Source organism: Aythya marila (genome assembly GCF_965140915.1).
Source record: "Aythya marila genome assembly, chromosome: 4".
Classification (NCBI taxonomy): Eukaryota; Metazoa; Chordata; class Aves; order Anseriformes; family Anatidae; genus Aythya; species Aythya marila.
The window spans coordinates 9,912,384-9,932,921 of NC_139045.1; the positions used below are offsets into that span (position 1 = coordinate 9,912,384).

General features: G+C 37.1%; 1 protein-coding gene and 1 pseudogene across 3 annotated transcripts in view; one reads left to right on the forward strand and one right to left on the reverse strand.

Moving 5' to 3' along the window:
- The window catches only part of GRID2 (glutamate ionotropic receptor delta type subunit 2), a 700,788-nt gene that overhangs the window by 170,917 nt on the left and 509,333 nt on the right, over positions 1 to 20,538 (reverse strand). The window lies entirely within an intron of this gene.
- On the forward strand, positions 511 to 1,504 carry LOC309878011 (TATA box-binding protein-associated factor RNA polymerase I subunit A-like; annotated as a pseudogene). Its single transcript has 2 exons — positions 511 to 536; positions 717 to 1,504. The product of its transcript is annotated as a TATA box-binding protein-associated factor RNA polymerase I subunit A-like (transcript).

A 20,538-nucleotide genomic window follows, 5' to 3' on the forward strand; every position in this document is an offset into this window, starting at 1 on the left:
CACTGCCTTTGCCATTTGGGACTTGGGCTATGTGGCTAGAGCCATTGCCAGTGAAGACTAAGGCAAAAAAATGATCAGATTGGGAGGATTAGAAAATGGTAACCTGGAAGTATTAGTATTATCATAGCAGTATTAACACTTATCTGAGTCAAAAGTCATTGCTGAAATCAAAATTAAAAATAAAGTAGTTCATTAGTCAGTGCTGTATCACGAGAGAATGTTCAACTTATATCATGCCAATGATGTTAAGAGCAGACAAGCAACATCTTCCAGAAAAAAAAAAATATATATATATTTTCCATACTCTTAATGTCACTTGACTACTTGTAAAGTCATTTACCAACAATAAAACAGGTAGAGTAAGTAAGTGTAAATAAGAATCACAGAAAGTTAGGGATTGGAAGGGACCTTGAAAGACCATCTAGTCCAGTCCCCCTGCCAGAGCAGGAATACCTAAATCGTGTCACACAGGAACGCGTCCAGGTGGCCCCACTCCCCGCCACGGTCAAAATGGCGGCCGCCCTCAGGCAGCGAGGGTTGTAGTGGCCGTGCTACCGCTAGGCCCCCAGTAATGGCCGCTGTGCTGGCCGCTCCCCATGTGGCCATGGACAGATATCCTTGGCTGAGGCGGGGAGTGCCCTGCTGCCAGCCCTGCACCAGTCCTGCCTGCCACAGCACTTCTACTGAGCCACACCTTCCCATGAACACAAATTAAGCTTCAGGAAGAGCAAGGAAGCATGTTTAAATTACATTCTGGACGCCACACTACAGAAGCAGTGGAAAAGAGCCACATAGTTTCTGACCTTCTACACTGAGGCACTAGAGAAAGACTTTTCTACAGAATACGTGGGTCCATTAGAGATTATTTGGAGAATAGGAACATAAATTCTGTGCAACCATTCGCATAGCAGCATAAGAGTTCAACTCTTTCATAGATGAAAACTTTAGGAGTAAAAAGGTACTTGAAGGTTTAGGTGAAGCCTACCAAAACCTGTCCCTGGCAAAAAACTGAAGGTTTGGAGAACAAACAACTGTTCAGGATAAAGAGATGAAACTGATTCAGGCTTACAGGGGACTGCTGGACTACTATAGCTGGTCTAAGCAGAAGAACATCCTCTTAGAGTATGAGAAGGATGGATTTGAAGACTTGTCTGTTGAATGGGAAATGCACAGTTGCTTTCAGAAGGCAGCAGTGAATTTAAAGGAGATCACTAAACTACCTGGACTCTGGGATCTGTTTGTGAAATCCTGTGTGGATTTGTTGGAGATCTATACAGACCATCACGAAGCTCGCAAAATGTTAAGTGAATATGCCTAAAACTCAAAGTTTGTGGCTAATCCCAATGCTCATGTTTAATTCTATCAGTTCCTACAGAGACATGGTGCATCAAAGAAATCACTCATATCTGCACTCAAGATCTTGCATGATATTGTTCCCTCTCATGAAGTAATGACACATTTTAATATCATGCTCCAAAAATCAAAGCCCCATACAGTTGTTTGAAATATCTACAGAGCACAAAGTCAGAATGCAGAAAGAAATACCAAGTTTATTCTAGTACTTTTCTGTAGCACTTAATACTGCCATTGCTAGAAACAGGTCAATTTTTAGTCTGACTTTGTACAGCAGTTCTTGTCCTACAAAACTGGCAGATCTAAATGCCACATCAGTTCACAGAGAGTTGCCAAAAGAATGTCACCAATATTCAAACCTCATTCATCAGTCTCATTTAGGAAACTGTTTTTATGCAGGATAGCACATACCATATGAACCTGCTTAGTCCTGCTGCAACTTGAACTTATTTTAAATAACTACATCCTTTCTTGCTCTATTATTATTTTTAATAAGGATGAAATTAAGCCTGGACTAAAATCTTTGCCTGAATTTGACCCTGTACACATTTCCTTCCTAACATCTATACTTGAAATGTATAATCTCCATAGATAGCCTTGTGCCTTCAAAAACTATAAAACATTAAGTATATAATCCAAAATAACGTCTGCCTCACTGAAACAATGTTAAATCAAACTTAAAAGCTCAAAGGCAGTTTAAAAAATAAATAAATAAAAGCTTGGTTTCTTTTAAATGGAACAGGTTGAGTTGTCCAGGGAAAACCTCTTTCCCTGTTTAACCTTCTCTCCCATTTTTGTCCTCCCCTCCGTTAATAATACTTAGTTTCTCCAGGTTGCTGCACATCTCTCCAGGGGACTCCTTTTACATATGGAGCCACAGGGTTGCAGAATTTCAAACAGGGATTTTTAAGCCACATTCTCTTCATTTGGGAAAATGTTAAGAGCATTTAAACAACAACAACAAAGGAACAGAAATATCAAAGAGGATGGAGCTAGAACTTTCAATGAGCCGTGGCTGTGCTAACACATTGTAAGGATATAAAGACACAATTCTGGAAATCATCAAAAATGTTTTTCTTTTTTTTTTTTTTTTCATATTATTTTATTGCTCATTAAGTGAATTTTTATTTCTTTCAAAACTTATTACAGTGCTGCCATAGTAGGCAACATTCATGTTCAACCAAATTCATGTTCTTTCATGTAGACTTCAGGCCATGTGGCCACATAACATATATTTTGCAGTCACACATAAATTGCAAGCTGTCAAATCTCTGTATCACTTATTATTCCTGCTATCATCCCAGGGTATTTTTATGAGCCAAGACAGTTTTTTATTTGTTTTGAATAACCAGCAAAAAGAGACAAAAAATACCTAATGCAACATTTCCATTTTCCAAGACAAGTTTCACAGAACTTAGATAAAGGGGCCCTTGATGCTTCTGCAATGCATACAATACCTTGATACTCAAGTTTCAGTATCAAGTGACTGAACAATAAAAATGAAAAGTCTGATTCTTCTTCTAATAAACAAATAAGTAAACTTTTATAAAAATATTTACTCGCCAACATATACTTTAGGAAAACTCTATACTACTAAATTTTCTAGTGAATGAAAAAAGTAAAATTACATACCTTGCCTACCCTGCCCAGGTTATCATATAATTCAGTTAACTCATTCTCTGTTAAGTGCAAATTACTTAGAGGGAAGAAAAAAAAGTAGGAAAAAATTCCTTGGTTCCTTGGTTACATCACACATTTCACCACCCCAGTTTTGTGATCATCACATAAGGAAGCAGAGCACAAAATCATGACACACACAGATGAAAATAACAGAAATAGGAAGGGAGACAATTTAATTGACACTGTTGAGGTACCTACTCCTGCTAGATACCTTCAGAGGAAAGTCACTGACATTTATTTTCAATTGATCGGTATGGTAGCTAACAGGGTCTCAGAATTATTAATTTTATAGAGACATCTCTCTTTTTTTTTTTTTTTCCCTCAAAAAGTAATGTTAGGTTAAATGTTGCCCAATTTGATTGTGGATGGTGAAATTTAGTTAGCTCTATCTTTTATTTGATTTCTGAAAAGATCCCGAAGTAGATAAAATCTACTGTATATATGACTGGGTGTCAGCACCAACAATCCCCTTTTCTTTCCCTTCTCAAAGTGTGTTTACCTGGATGATGGTAAGTGGAAGTTCAGTTTTCTGTTCATTCTACTGATTTATCTTTTTCATAAGTGAGCACTGACCTTACCTTCTTCTCCCAACTTTTCTCCATTTTTTTTTTAATTGCCCTGTCCTTGAAAAAAAAACACACCACACAAACAAACAAATCACCATAATTTTAGCCAGAACCAGAAATCCTGGCATTTCCAAGTTAATGATCTAATCAAACAGGCCTATAACAGTAAAACAGTGCTGATAGGTAACTTGGATTAAGTCAAGGGGCATGCAGTTCTCCCAGTCTGAATACAAGGAGTCAGCTTTGGGCTTGGGTGGGAGATACATGAAGAAAACGCAAAGGAAATGGAAAGTTGCGTCTTCATATACTGTTGTTTGGAGAGAGTTAAAAGTACTAGATTCTCAGCACTAAATTTTCATATGCATACTTTTTTTTTTTTTTTTTTTTTTTACTGTATTGAGTTACTTTTCTACTGATGTTTGCATCTTACTTTTGAACACTAATTGCTTCAGATTACCAACCAGATGTAAAAAATGTATATATGTTTTTTATTTTTAATGGGTGGACAACATCAGCCTCTTCTGCACAGGCTGCGAGAGGTTATCAAAAAGGTTATATTTTTTGCACCAGGAACAGAACTAGGTTTTACCCACAGGCTGAAAGAAACTCTCACAGTGCCAATGTCTTTGGCCATCCATCTCTAACATAAAATCCCAATGCATAAAGAAAATGTTTGTGTAATTCTTGGATTTAGTCTGTCTTATTTAATCGGTGTAAATGTTTGTGGAGTCTCAGACAGAAAATACTCTAAGTACTGTAAAAAGACAGATTTTACATTTATAGTAGCAATGAACCTAAGACACGTTTACAGGACTGCAGTTCTGTCTCACAACAAACTGCTTTCACCCAGAACTATTTAAGGAAAATATATACAATTCTTCATCTACACTCAGACAAATAAAAGTGCTTTCACAGTAAACAGGCAATGTAAGATATTTAACAGCAACCCAAAAAGAGGATTATAAAACTACCACTTTTGACTTCAATGGAGAAGGAAACACCATGATTTCATTACTAGCCATATATGCCATGAAGCACACATAGTTCCTTATACAGAAAAAGATGACTCAGAATGAAACACAAAGTAAATCAGACCACAGCTGAGATGGAGAAAGATAACATAAAAGGAAGATGACACAAGAGTCAGATGTACAGTAAAATAAACACACAAACAAAAACTTTAAAAGGAAATGTAGGTAGCAGTTTGATATCAAGACAATGTTGAATTTAAGTGCACAGCATCAGGATACCCTAGGACCACTAGCCAAGGATGAAGTCATAGTGCTATAACAAGCAGGGCAGGTTGCCCCATTCCACCATGCCAGAGGCTGAAAACAACCATCAAAAATGTTGCAAAAAGTTGGGGCTAGCCCTCTGCTTCCCACAACAACCCAGCCCAAAGAGTTAGCAGGCAGTAACCTTGGCTGCGGCATTATAAATCTAGGTTTGACATGTTTCTTCCCTCCCCATGTTGAGGTTACCACCCTTCTCTTGCCACGAAGGATCTTGCTTAATCTTATTCTGGAGTGGCTGCCAAGCACCTTGGTTTCTTTTCAGCTAACACTTTACGTATTTTTGGACGTCAGTTCAAGATTTGTGGACAAAGCTAGAGTGGCACCTGCAGCATTCTTCACCCTCTTCCTTAGACTCTTCTAGGCACTGCTGTCAGAAACCTTTCTTTTTCTGGGGAGCAGAGCATGCACCTGGTGGAGCTTGAGAGTATTTTCTGCCTAGCTGGTACCCCCTCTCCTTGCTATAGTTTTCTGGTACACAAACCATCTATACCATCCCATTATGTAGATTATCTTCTGAATATTTTACTAGTAAAAACAATTGCACTGTATTATCTTCCCCCACAGTTAACAAATGATTATCAATGTTCAGGAGCTGTTATTATTAGTGGTAGGACAATGATTACTCGGTGAAACAAAACTGATCACAAAGGTGTGTTTGTGCACGCAGCCAGACACACCAGAGAAGAGCATTGAGGGGGGGTGAGTAAAGAACAGGGGAGAATAACATAAGATTAAACCATATATTAAGAAATTAGGCCCTGGGGAATGTCAATTTTCATAACATATTAAAAACAATTACAAACAATTAAGACCTTTGAAAAAGCTAAGGGAGTATAGCTGATAACTATATTCCAATTTCCATCAAAAAAAAGTTTCTAGGATTGTGATTTAAAGCATTTGACTTTACCCATTCAGAAATATGGTGGTAAATGCCTGTAGCTAAATATTGTAATTATTACTTATATGAGTACTTTCATGGATTTCAACCACTGAAACGAAACCACTGAAGATAAACAAAAGAATGAGGATATGTGAAAAGGAGTAGTGTTACACACCTACTTCTTCAAATACTATAGCATTTCTGATGTGCTATGCTACAGCTCAGTGTTAACATTAAGAATTAAGGGCCAAAAGAAAACAAACAAACCACAACACAGTGTCTCAAATCTGTTTCAGTGAAAATTTACATGAACGTAAGTGCCCATCCATACACACGTAAGCATATATTAATACACATTTGACGAATGTGAGAAGCCAAAGACCTGTGCTTAGAAAAACATGACCACAGATTTAGAGTGCTTGCAGTTCCAGGTATTCAAATTTCCATAACATAGGCCTGATTTTTTCTTTTTTTAAATATATTTTAGAAGTTCTACAGAAAGCCAATATCAACTGAAACCAATGCCTTGTTAGATCAATCTTCACTAGGTAAAACAATTCTGTCATTTTACATCCAGAGGACAAAACATACAGTTTTTGACCTGTAAGAAAAAAATCAGAAATCTCTAGCAGTGTCCACAGATTTGTAGTTTTTTTTTTTTTTTTTTTAATATATATATTATTTATTATTATTTTATCTATAATAAGCATGGAACAAGCAAGACACAGTGCATAGATCAAGTGAACTTGGGACTATGGTATCCACAGAGACAAATTTCTCCTACCTTTCTTCTACCCATGTCAAATAGTCGGAACTCACATCCAGGAAATAGGGAAAAGGAAGAGGCCAGGTTGTCAGTAACCAGAAGAAAAAGAAAGAGATAGAAAGATTATTCCCTACCTAAGCACTGAGGGAGGTAAAGAAGAAATAGTTGAAGAAGAAAATGAAAGGGACCTTGTAAGGCCATCTAACTTCATCATTTTTTATAAGGGAAAGTTCTTTGTACTAGATGCACTTTAGAGAAGAGCTTTGGCTCATCTGAACGTATTAAATGAGTGCACTAAGCAGACTGCAATTCAAAATCAGAACACAACATGATGCACTCTACTTTACAGCTCCGTGTGACCTTACTGAATGAAGGGGTTGGCTTCTGGCTGTTTAATGTAGACACGTTTCTTTAAACACAAGTCCAAGTAGTTTAGAGCATACTGTGACTGGATGCACTGAACAGTAAGCAAAATATTTTCCTTTTTCTACCCCACTGGTTTCCAAGGATTTTTCCCACTAAGCATCAGGGCTGAAGGCATTATTATTTTTCACCTAAGAACTGAGTTAATCTGTTAGAAAAATTGTGATCAAAAGCATATTCAGCATTGTTCCTTCTCATACAGCATAATATTCTCGTCTGATGAATGGAAATGTCTAAATGAATCAGGCTTGCTTATTAAAATACTTCATTCAGTTAGCAGGAACACATTACTTGATTCATTGTAGTGCAGTGGCACTTCAGGAGCCTACAAGTGCTGTATTACAATATTTAACAAAAGATAAACTATTTAAATTAAGTGTTTGTGAATAAGTCAGCAGTGATTTGCTGGAAGCATCTAAATATAAGCATAGTATTTGCCCAGTGACACTTTTTTCCTTTTGGTGTAGGATGAAAGTGCAAAATACTTTTTAAAATCTTCAATTATGTTGCAAGTTGCAGAATTTGTCATTGGCATTATTAGCCTGACATTTATCCTTTTGTTCAAATAGCTCTGTTTAATAAAATGTCCATATCTTTTTTCAATACATAGCTTTCCTATGTACTCGAGGCTTTAAATGTGTTTTAAATATTAACAAAGCTTTCATTAAAATGCAGAGACAAGGGTGGGGATGCTAATAGAAAAGGCTTTATTCTGTCTCCTTTAGTTTTATGTGGAAGTATTAATCAAAACCTTCATTAATACTGCATGAATTCAGAGCCTTGGCACAACTGGAATACACATTACTTCTTATTTATATTACTTTTATTTCATGGTAAATGGTACCCCATTTAACAAAAAAAATAGGAGATGAAGGACACTTATGCACATATAAAAATGTTATATGGCAGTTAGGCAAATCTCACATTCCAGAAAAACTTTTGGATTTACCAAAAGAAAAATTGAAATCCAGTAGGAGTCTTGAGGAGCAATTCCAAAAATATGTGATTGAGACGATGACTTCATCTGGGAGAGACTTATTATTCAGTGCTGAAGATTTACAGTTAAGGTTTCCCTCTTTCCTTTCAAGAGTTGAGGAAAAAAAAAAGAAAGTTGCACTGTTCATAGATAGAAACATCCAGGAAACTGGGAGAAGTTAAACAGAATTAGCAACAGCACTGCTAAATACAGAATTATGTGGGGAAACAACACACCTTTTTTAAGATTAAAGGCACAAGTAACAGAAGTTGTCACAGCATATGAGGGAAAGGCTTTCCCTAGATACATACTGTTCAAAGACAGAAATGATAAAGGAAGAGTTTCATATTAGCAGGAAATTACTAATATCTGGTCTCTACTAATCTCCTGGGATCTGTGCTGTATGACATATTCATACATGAACTAGATATTTAAGCTCTAAAAAAAGATGGAAATCACTAGTTTTGAAAAACACAATGTGGAAAACAACCTTCTACGGGAATTCTGCTGACTGCACTGAGAACAAAATCTCATTTTTGGATTTGAACAGGTAGATAAGAATTTCACTAAGAAGTTTTTTTTTAGAATCAGAGGAAGAAGTGCCATGCACACGTGAGATGTGTGTACATCACATGACATGAGTTCGGGCTTTTAATTGCAAAAAAATGCACAGTGGACAATTTCTGTAAGTTAAGTACAATGCAGAAAAACTTACATGAAATTGCACAGATTTTTTTTATTTAAGATACATATGCATCTTTCTGGATATGATGTATTTAATTCCAAACAGCAACACAAAGATGAAGAGAGAGATATGAAAACCAGAATTAATCTGTAAGCTCCAGTCATTATTACGACTGCACCGAGAACCAAATGATATAAGTAATCATATTAAAATCTATATTCATGGTTCACTTGTAGACCTATCATTATTCACTATATGAATTTTCTAAACAACGTCTCCAGTTATTTGCATCTACTAGAAAGCCACTTGAGCATTTTCATTATATGTATTACTCCCAGTGAAGTTACAGAATTTTGCTTTTTAATTTTATTTTAAGAGTCGTCGTATGGGAATACAGAGCTTTTCATTTTCAGTGTTTCTATTTGTTTTTGGCAACCCTCTCAATGAGTAAAGTACAAACCTGATCCATATTACACTGGATGATGTAAGGCAGCTGCTTAGCTTATGCTCGGAGAGAAAAAATAAAATGAAATAAAACTGCCTGTATTTGGCCTTTTCCAAGACTTTTTACGGAGAATCAAGTTACTAAGTTCGGGTTTAACTGCATTAATGTAACACATGGATATTTTTCAGTTCAGAACAACTTTATATTTGCCTATAAGTCTACAGTGTAAATATAATTATAGAACTGGATAAAATCTCCATCCTAGAAAACAAAAAGGAAACTAACTTGATAGTGTTTTCTTTTGAAAAACTAAACTACTATGTCAGCATGAACATGGTAATGAACAGAAAACTCAGAAATTAACAAAATTTTAGATTTATATAATTTGCCTTAGTTTACAAAAGATAAATGAAACTTTCAAACCTGAAATCAGCACCACATTATACAGCACATTAAATCTGCTTTGCAGTTTCCGTAGTATAGCTGTCTGACTTCTAAGGCAGATGTCCAAGGCAATAAATTTGCAGGCAGCAGCTTTAAATTTTAGTGAAGAAACACATCCAAGTACTGGGTATGCTGAAAATGAAACTAAAAATATCTTATACAGCACATTGTGCTGTGTAAAATTTGCAGAATTTGTCATTTTAGATTGTTTTTGTAATCTCCAAACCAGAGGTTACTCTAATTCAACATATACACAATCGCCAATGTTTAGGGGTAGGTCTCTTTTCAAGAAGAGACAAGACAGAAAAGCACCTTAAACTTACTCTGATAAAGGTTCACTCCAATTCTGTACATTCAGAATTGGAAGGGGCTTGAGGGGTCTCCTGTCTGAAGAAATAGCAAACCTTGTGGAGAACGATCAATGCCATGCTCCAGTTCAAACTCCTGCCTTTACCCAGCTATTTGGCAACCCATTTCCTGGTGTCTTTTTAATTACACATCAGAGCCCCCGTGGTAATGTTTATACCATTCATGCACTTAAAAGTACTTCACCCTTCTGCGTTTAGTGACAGCCTAGCAGACAGGGAAATGAAGCAAAAAAAAAAAAAAAAAAAAAAAAAAAAGAAATGTGAAAAAGATGCAGTATTAGGACTTAGGAAAGATGTATTACACCCTAAAACGCTGGCTACTTCTTTCTTCAGTCATAATAAAAACACATTGAAGTGTATTCACATGGTAAATAAACTACAAACACAACAAAGGAATATGAAGTGCCAAAGTTCTCATTAAACCCTATCTATATCCATATATTTACAAAAACTGGTTTCAGCTGCCAATGAAGAAGCCACGATACAGATGTGTGGTTCATGAATGTTCATCCTGTAAATTCTGGGAAGCACAAAATCTATGGTACCTAGCTCCCCCCTTTTTGAGTCAAAGTTCAGAAAGGAAATGTCTCCCCTTTGGTCTGGACTATTAACTTCCTCAGCCTGATGATAACAATATTGGTTGCACTCACTATTCAACACCTCCTTGCCTCTAATACTACCACATGGGTACGAACACCACGTTGTAGCTCTACAAATACTCGTTTTCTCTTTATATACAGCAGGTGTCTGCCCCCATGTTTAAAACTCTTAAATGGTGTAATCATATATGTGCCTTTCTTTGCCATTTATCCAAGGTTTCATTGTATGTCACAACAAACTTAACGGGCAACAGGTAATTATTAGGCCAGATAGTTCAGGTGATCAGATCAGTTCCTTAAAAATAGTAAGAAAGGAAGGAAAAAAGCCCCACACATAACAGTGTCTATCGAGGTGTTAAGCTGCACAGAAATTGCAGACAGGACAAGAATAGGATTGATTAGAAGCTATGATATGTTCATGAATCCTGCAGGGAATCTCTGGTACGCACAATGCATCCTTAGTGCAAATCAATACAGACAGCCTGACAATGGCCCTCGAGAATGGAAGTGCAATCAGGCTGCTGCTCCAAAAGACACAGCCAGGCCGGCAGCGAGCATACAGGTTCTCTGCTCCCAGCATCCACAGGAGTGAAAACGTCTTCTGATAATTATGACCATTTGAATGATTTTCCCTGTTAAATAGGTTGTGACATTCAGGAAGATATTCTGGATTTTGCCTTGTAATGGCACAATTACTCATCGTTAGAGCATAGTAGCACCATTGTGGGGAGCCGCTAGCAAACATCAGCCTCACAAGCTGCAGATGATGTCTAATTTGAACAGAAGTTGTGAAGTTTTCCCCATATCAGCTCAGCAACTTCAAAAACCCACTTGCATAATCATGAAGTCCTGCAGCAACTTTTTTTTTTTAAAGACAGAAGTTACAAAATGAAGGCACGTATACATCTCCCAAACCCCCAAATGTTATTTTCAGGTGCTCAGCTGTAATTGTGTAGGCTCTGCTCAGTAAAGAACAGTAGGTGGACAGTCATTTTTACAACATTTACTCTTTTATTTCTCAACACAGTGTCTAGAGTTATACTTCTTTCTATGAAAAATCTTCTGCAGTCTCACTAAATCTCTCCGTAACTTATGGTCCTAACCCTTCTGTTTTTGAAACAAAATGGGATTGGGAGAAGAGAGAAGCTAGATTCAGTGCATAGTTGCAAAGGAAAATACCCTTATGCTTAAAAGGTCAGTGAACTTCTAAAACACAGTTTGCAGTCCACATTAATTCAGGACCTTGAGTTAAATGTAAATTTTAAAAATAGATTGAACTAATTCCCTCCATTCCCTGTTCTCTGTAAACTCGAATGCAATTGAACATGCAGAAATTAAAATTGAAGGAAAAAAAAGCCTACTGCTACCCTGATAACCACCTTTCTGCCTCAGAACATTGATTTTTAAAGGTATTTTACTGGCATTTTAAATGCTGGTAATTATATATAGGCACACTATTGGCAGCAAGCTCTGCTCCTGCAGACAAAGTGAATAAAGATATGAGAGAGCTTTCATCTGCCTTTGCAAGAGATGGTCACAGTAACTGACTGACCCCATTCTTTTGTCCCACAGCTTGAATAAGTGTGCTGGGAATTAAAGTCAGGAGGAGCACGTCTAAGATCACTTCAGACACACCCAACATGGATGGTTCAAATGAACTGCTTGTGCCCAGGCCCTTACGTCATGAAGAAACATATGACGAGAGGCACGATCCCCAAAGCAACTGCAATGAGCAGAGAGTTTCCCACAAATGTACTGAGCACAATTTCTGCACACCTGTGATGGTGTGCTTCCTCACAGACCTGGCTTATTCACAGCATCTGGCCTAAGCAGATAACAACCAGTGGCAGTCGTGGGAGATTTGTCCATTTTGTGATGGCTGCATCCTGAATTTGACGGAGACCAAAGACCAAAGCCAAAGACTAATTTGAGCAATGCACCCCCCCACACACACACCCACACATCTGATTCAAGTCAAATTTGGAAGAAATTATCATCTGTAGGCAAATATGACCATAAGTCAACCACCTTACCCCATAAACAGTGAGCAGCCCAAGAGCCCTTTGAGCAATTCTGACATGACAGCAGGCTGCACACCAGGACCTCCCCTTGGGCAGTGATGCCTCCCAAGGTTACTTCTGCCTAAGTGGTAAGAGAGGACCCTTATCACTACAGATAGCTGGTTAGTGGGCTGGGAAAGTAACAGCACCCTAATGCACTGTAATGCTGTTTTGTGATCACACTTTATAATTTTAAAGTAGCATAGAGGATAGGTATAATGCATATAATCCTTTAAACATAAACCATTGACCCACTCTAGGACTAGGAAGTGGATTCAGTCACACTTAGGTTCGTTACCTCTCTGGTTCAAGGAGGTTAGAAAGCAAGGGGTGAGGCAGCTGTAGATACTTGGTGATAGTGAGTTAGATGCTCAAATTCACAGGACACAGAAAGCACATTTGTCTTTAAGCAGGTACTTATTTCTATGGTGAAAAATATTCAGGAAACTAACCAAGAAATGATAAATGAATATATAATACTTAAAATTCTCTTGGATAAATCATCCTTGGAGCTTTATTGACCATACAGTTCTGAACCTTTTGTTAAATAGATTAAATGCCTCTAATGTAAAAATGCCTTAAGTGTGACCACTTGTGGACCTAAAGTTAGGAGCTCAAATCTTTAATTGGACATTTAAATTTTTCTTTCATCCTGAGAGGCTGAAAACTCTTAGCTCCCATTGCCTTTGGAAATTTAGATTCCAACACTATACTAGGCCAAAAAAAAAAAAAAAAAAAAAAAGAACAACAACAAAAAAAAAAAAAAAGAAAAAAAAGAAGAAAAACCCCTCTCCATGCTTCTAGTGTTTTTCATCAAGTATATTTTCAGTGTGGGATTATATTTCCCTCTCCAAGGAACAATTATGTAAATAAAATTAACATATATGTATTTATTTACATTACACACACAAAACACAGCTAAAATCACTTTTACCCAGAATATGATTGTTTCATTTCATAAAACATCTTGATATTTTTAATTATTACTGATTTATTAATTATACTAATGTCCTGCCACAAGAAAAAAGTGTGAACTTAGAGTATGTTGAATTATTTTTTTTTTAGTTTATTTAGTACATTTTCTGCCACGCCATTTTTAAAGTAGCCTGATGAGTCATACATATATGAAAATTTACACACAAAAGGAGTTTAGTGTATCTTAAGGTTCTCAAGAAGCTTTTGTGAATTTTCTGCAGATAGTCTTATTGGAAGAAAAAAAAAAAAGAAATGAAATATTCCAGCAAAAATATATTCATTTGTGAAGAAGAATTCTATCAAGGCTAAAGGAAACTAAAACCAGCTTACAGCAAGGATGATCTAGCACAAAGAATAACTAAAGCCAACAGAAAAATCAATCCAATATTCCACAGATAAACAGCTCTCAGTCTAACAAATTTACTAATGCTCAAACATCAGGGACAAAATTGGAAGAGTAAACGTTAATGAACACCATGCGGCTGAAAACATAAATCTGAAACAGAATGGAAATGACCACAAGTGATATCCAATTGTGACCAGAGACCACAGCACAACATAAGATAAGAACGTAAGATAAAACAATCTCCTTCTCATAAATCTGTTTTCAGGACCAACGGGAGCTCTAATGGACTGCTCCATCTAAGCCCATAACCAAAAATAAATGGCAAGTGACCCTCTTCTAATTCCCCATCCAAGTCACTTGGCTCATTACACACTTACATTACAATGATAGAAGTCAGGTAAGCGACTCATCCAGAAGAACAAGAGAAAAATGCTCTTTGATAACTTCCTTGAGCATGTCTATCTATCAGCACGTTAGGGAGGGACAAAAAGAAGGAAAAAACTGATGACACAGAAGTATTGAGTCAAGAAAGGAAGGACAAAAGTGCTGGAGATTAAGAAGAAAAGAGAAACCAAGAAGGGAAATGGTTCCCTGTGAAGTTATTAATCAGAGAAGTTAACCCCCAGGCACAGTTTCCTGTGACTGTCTCAGGCATAATCTATTCGTTATTGCTATAAAGCGATGGCAAAGCTCTGAATACCTAGTCCTCTAATTTACCACCAGAACTTGGGAAGAGAGGAGATGGGGTGACCTTCCATTTGAAGAGGGCTCAACAGAAAGAATAGGAATAGAAACAAAAAGAGAGCCCAATAATACACACTGCTGCCCGCAATCAGCCTGTGAGCCTTTTGCAGAGCTGCAGCAAGCAATCCCTCCCAGCAACTTAGGCACCCTCTGAATTAGAGATTCCCAAATGATATATGATGTACGGTCGGAAAGAGCCTCAAGGCTTTAGAAAGATAGAAGGAACTGGAGGCAAAATTCCACCTCACCTTTGGGGCATCTGGGATTTCTGAGCATCCTTTATTTGACTCTGGGCAATCTGTTTTCACACAGACAGCTCTACAGCCTATCCCTTTATAGGCAAACCGTAGGCCACCTGTTTGTGTGTGCCTGCACCCATACATGCATGCATACATAGTGATGAGCACCTGGATGATCATAAAATGAAGCAGTGTTTGCCAAAAAACTCTCCTCTCTCCTAGGTCCTCCTAGTGCTCTGTGCCTTAAAAGAGGTGCAATTTAAAGGCACTATAATTATTCCTACATAAATAAAATACACACATGACAAAAATATTCTAGTCTTAAAATTACAATCAGGAACTGCACTGAGAATTCTTTTCATTTGTTGAATTACAAAGAGAAGTCTGAGGGCAGTGGCCATGAAAGACTAAAAATAAATGTTTCTTTCAGATTAGTTTTCCAGCTTATTGGGAAGTCACTAGTAAAAGCAGGATGGTGATCTTTTAACTGTGCCAAACTGTAGCAGGGAGCAGAGGAGTTACCCACATCCTGATTTCGGCATTTCACACTGACCCACTGACCAGGTGTGCTTGGAACTTTTGGATGGCAAAAAACAAAACAAAAGAAACAAAGAAAGCAGGCACAGGAAGTGCCATACTCCTTCCCCTCCCATACTTCTCACGGAACAGCTTTTCTTCCTCATAACTTTTCTGTTCCCACATTAATAGGGGCACAGGAAAGCAAATGTCCTTGCTGTTTTATCACCTAATCATATCAGAAATTAAAACGAGAGGAGCAGAGCTTTGCCATTCTGCACCATGCTTGAAGCGCACCAGCCAGCCAGGTTCGTATTTCCAAGTTCAAATGTTGGCCTTTATACTACTAAAGAAATAGTCAGTAGAGAATACCAGCTAGTCACAAATCTGTCTCCTTAAAAAATGCAATAGGGGATGGGACATATCCCACAAGATTGAGTTAAAATAACAGCTACACAGGAAAGAAGGCAGGGAATTGCGTGGCAGCCCTGAGGCACTTCACAACACCATGTACCAAGATTGCTGCATCAAATATACTGAATTTTTAAAATGTGTCATGATTCCTCTCTTTCTGCTGTGCTGAAAGAGATATGATTATTTCCCCTTTCAGCAAAGACACACAAGAAAAAAATTAATAACCATTTCTCAACCTGGTTCTTGAATTGTTTTTGCTCCTTCTAATTTCCTGCCAAAGTGTGTAGTCGGTTTGCAAGGTGACATTTGCAGAAGCTCCTTACAGATTGATTGGCTCAACTGCTGGGGAACTGAGAGAATTCTTATAAAGCATGACCTTCATTCGGTACCAAGTCAGACCTGCTGATATTGCCACATGCCAGAAACGCCTGCTCCCCACTAGAGGCTCGGAGAGGACCACTACAGGATACAGACCATAAGCACAGCAGCAAACAATGGGCTGTGTGATCTCTGGAGCTCCTGCTAACCCTCAGGTGAAAAGTCAGGTCTTGGTGCTTTATACTCAGTGCAAGACAAGAAAGGAGAAAAGCAAACTTTTCTTGGAAGACATCCTGCATAGTAACAAAGCCTTATGTGGAGGGCAGTAGTGACTTTAGAGGGAGGAGGGAGAGGATTTGCATGTTTACTGCCTACAAGCATCTGCAGGCTCTCCTTGCCTTTCCATCAGGTTTCACCTTCCAGTCAGCCTTTCCTTTGGAATTTGCTGCACTCTTGGCTTCACTCAAACTTTCTCACGCTGACATATCTACTGCATATCTACATCCTTTCAAACCAAGCAGCTTGTGACAGAGGAAAAAGCCAAATCTGTGTTTCCACGGAACAAGCCATTGATCTGAAAAAACATATTAATAATTTTGCTGCGCTACCAATATAAGCAAGTTGTGGCTTAGTATTTCTCAGAAAAAAAAGAAAAAAGAAAAAAAAAGAAAAAAAAAAAAAAAGGCAGTTTCTGGACTCCAAACAGCTTGAGTAGCTCTGGACATATAACATTTTTTTTTTTTTTTTCTTTTCTTTTACTTCTTTGGCTTGAGAAAAAAAAAAAAAATCCCAGCAAAAGATGAAATGTGTTGGTTTATTTCTGTCCATTCACCCCTTCATAAACATTGCCGTAACACAAACCTCCTGAAACAGAAGGCAGAACACAGCCTTGATCAAAAAAGATCCCTCTGGGAGTTGCAAACTATTTAGACAAAATCCATTGCATTTATAAATTGTTCACAGCCTTTCTGAACCAATAATGCCATCACTGAAGAATTTGCTTGATTACTTTGAAGTGAAACACAGAATTGACTGAAGCTTAACTACAGTCCTTGATTTAATCTAATCAGATTTAATCATGGCACAGGATCTGAAGCTCATGTTTTTGTTGTGTGCTACACAACACTTTTCCTACTAGTGTATGGTTAGCAAATCAGTCATGGTTAAGGCTCCGTGTATGACTTCTCAGTGCTCCCAAATATTAGGCAGAAACTTCGCTCCAGGGGTTACTCAGGGAGCTTGCAGAACTTGGTCATTTCAGGCATTTGGAGGAGGTAGGATATTGATAGATTTTGGAACTAAACTGTGCATTTAGCTAGCTAATACCTCCAAATACCTTTCACAGCTTTGAACTCCCTTCTAAAGCAGTGCCTCCCTCTGCATATTGTAGAGGGAGATTACTCGTTAACATATGCACTTGGAATAGCTGTCTGAAATTGATAGGTTTTAATAAAATAGTGACAAGGTCATCATTCCAGCAAGCAAGTAAAATTTCATTAGCTTTTTCACTGCTCATGAAACACAAAGATTTTGCTTAAGATATTTCTTGAATTTTTGTACACATTTATGGAAAAGGACATACTATCATGATGTTTGTATAAGATTAAACCACACAAATAAATAGATATTCCTATACGCATGTGTCCACACATCATAGACCAAAGCAATGAACTGACTCACAAACTTCAAGCTGAAATAAACAGTACACCCATCAAAAGTTTATGGATGCCTATTAATCCACAATATCCCACTTGCAATGATATCCTAGCAAATAACACTTGAATCAAATGAAAATCCTTTTTGCTCTTGTGCTAAGGTTTATGAAACTGGAGAGACCAGTTTTAACTCTCACCAAGAGAGGGCAGTGAAATATCTCTGATTATTAGAAGATCCCATACAAGAGCCATATACCTTTACAGCAAACATGATAGCAAATAATCTCTGCAGATTTTTGCTTTTAAAATCTATGGAGCATTCATGTGGATGTTTTTTTTTCTTTCTTTCTTTCTTTTTTTTAGCTTACATCCTCTCATCCCTGAGTAAATGGAAAAGAAAAAAAGGGGGGAAAAGAATAAAACTAAGAATCTATATGAAATATATATACATATATTGTACTTTATACCATTTTTTTTCAAAGCAGAATATTAAGAGTTGCTTGCCTTCTACAGCCATGTTCATAGCAACAAAGTTTTATTTTCATTTTTATGTCACCTCTCCAGAATATGGGGACTTTACCTCTAAGCTCTATTCCAGGATTTTAATTCTTTCAAAACCCCAAATGGCAAGTTATAGGGCTGCTTCTGCTCACAGACCTTAATGATCTTATTACAGCAGCTATTCTATATTGGATGAAATTTATGTCAGTATGCCTCCCCCCCCCCCCTTTTTTTTCCCTGAAGTTATCCATGGACTTCCAGGTTGAAAAGTTTAAAATGTCCTCCATCAAAATCTTTCTTTAAAATATCTGTCATAGCTCTGTTATTTGTGGTCTCTGACGGACTGTAACATCTTCCAGTCAATGGCTTCTTGCAATTTTGAGTCTACTCTACTGCTGTCCCCATGGTTTGAAACATACATCTGGCAAAAGCTGTTCATTCAAACACATCTTTATCTTTTTCAGACCCAAATGAAGATTACTGTTTTACCACCTAACATTTCAATGGACATTGGTAATCCATAGGAAAATACTTTGTCTTTTTACTTTGTCTTTTACAGAAAGATGTTGGCGTTTATACCACAGGATTTGAGAGAGAGCACACTGATAATACAGCCTGGCTAATTTGGTACATTATTATGCATCTGTACTTGAAATGCCACTTTTGAAAAGACATGGTAAAAGAATAGTAATAAAATAAGGAGAGAGGAAAATATGCTTCATTTTATCAATGTTCTTTGAAAGTTTAGAGTGGTTTGATGTCTTTTTTTTTTTTTTTTTTTTTTTTTTTAAGAGTGAGTTTAACTAGACCAGACACTTTCATATGGACGTTTCCACTCTTTTTAAGGCAAGTGGAAAGAATAGCAAAATAAAAAATAAAATAATGAGGAAAATACATTTCTTCAGCAAGGTGTCAAAACATTCTGATTTTCTTTATTGATGTTTTCATTTTCCCTAGTAGAAATGATTTGCCTCAATATGCTAAAGTGGCACAACAAACTAGAAAACAGCTTCTAATGACTAATGGACTGACAATTTGGATGTTGCAAAGCTGCTAGAAAAGAGTCTAATAAAACTTAGAAGGCATAAATAACTGGGATTGAAAAGCTGGTTATTCATAAAAATTTGGAGGAAATGATCTGTAATAAATGTGGGGTATGGTGTTATAAAATGAATATCAGAATTTCTTATCAAGTTTCCTGTCATGTTTATCCTCTTCTCCCCCAAAATAATAATAATAAAAAAAAAATAGCATGAAGACCTTTGCCATGAAACCAGTTTGATGTGCAATTCACTTCCCTCTGGACTGAACAGAATTGCTTTAATACATAAGGATGCTAAAAATATTTGTATTCAGTGCATCAAACCCTGTTTAATGCAATCTGTTGGAGGCCTACAGTCACAAAGTGACAAAGATTGTATCCTCATGTGGGAAGATATCCATCACTTAGTTGGTCTTGTCATCTTTGCTTTCCTGCAGACATAGTAAGTAGAAAAGCTAAAAGCAAGCAGGGTGTCGGGTCCTCAACAACAAAGTTAGTAGCAAGAGAAGACAGTAACTTCCACGCTATTCAAAGTACAAAAAGCCCCATGGCCAAACAGAGAAATCAGTTTAACTATCCACAGTCAGGCGCACCAAGAGACTCACTGTAACTTTACTACAGACCAAACTAGCTGTGAATTACTCTAGTATTTCAAATTTATTTCAAAATATAATTTGTAATCAAATGGATTACAAAATTTAGGGGAAACACAGTTTACATTAGACTACACTTACCAGAAATCTGTACTTTAAAATCTTTCTGCAAGCAACCAGGTAAGCCAACGATGAAAACACTGTAGATTGGGCTTCTGGATAAAATATTCCCTTATATCACTATCATTGTAAGACAGAAAGTTGACCTTATCTGTTCCTTCTTATACAACTGACTTGCTGAAATTAACATCCACTCATGTGGCACTTCATTTTTTTTTATTTATTTATTTTTTTTAAGTTGCAGCATTGTTCTGGAATAAATTCTGTAGAATTAGATCTATCAAGTAGCATCACTAGCTAAAATCTACTATGTGAACAAAACTGCTATGACAGCGAATTGGAGCATCAACCTAACCCAATGCTTGGACATAACGTTTCCTGTGCAGGTTTTTCTTCCACTGTGAAACCTTTCATGCATTTGACACCATCACCTACAGCATCTCAGCAAAACATAAACATGCCCAGACATCATTCTTTGCTAATGCAAAATTGCTGTGGGTCTTGCAACCTCACTGTACGGTACATTGAAAGACAA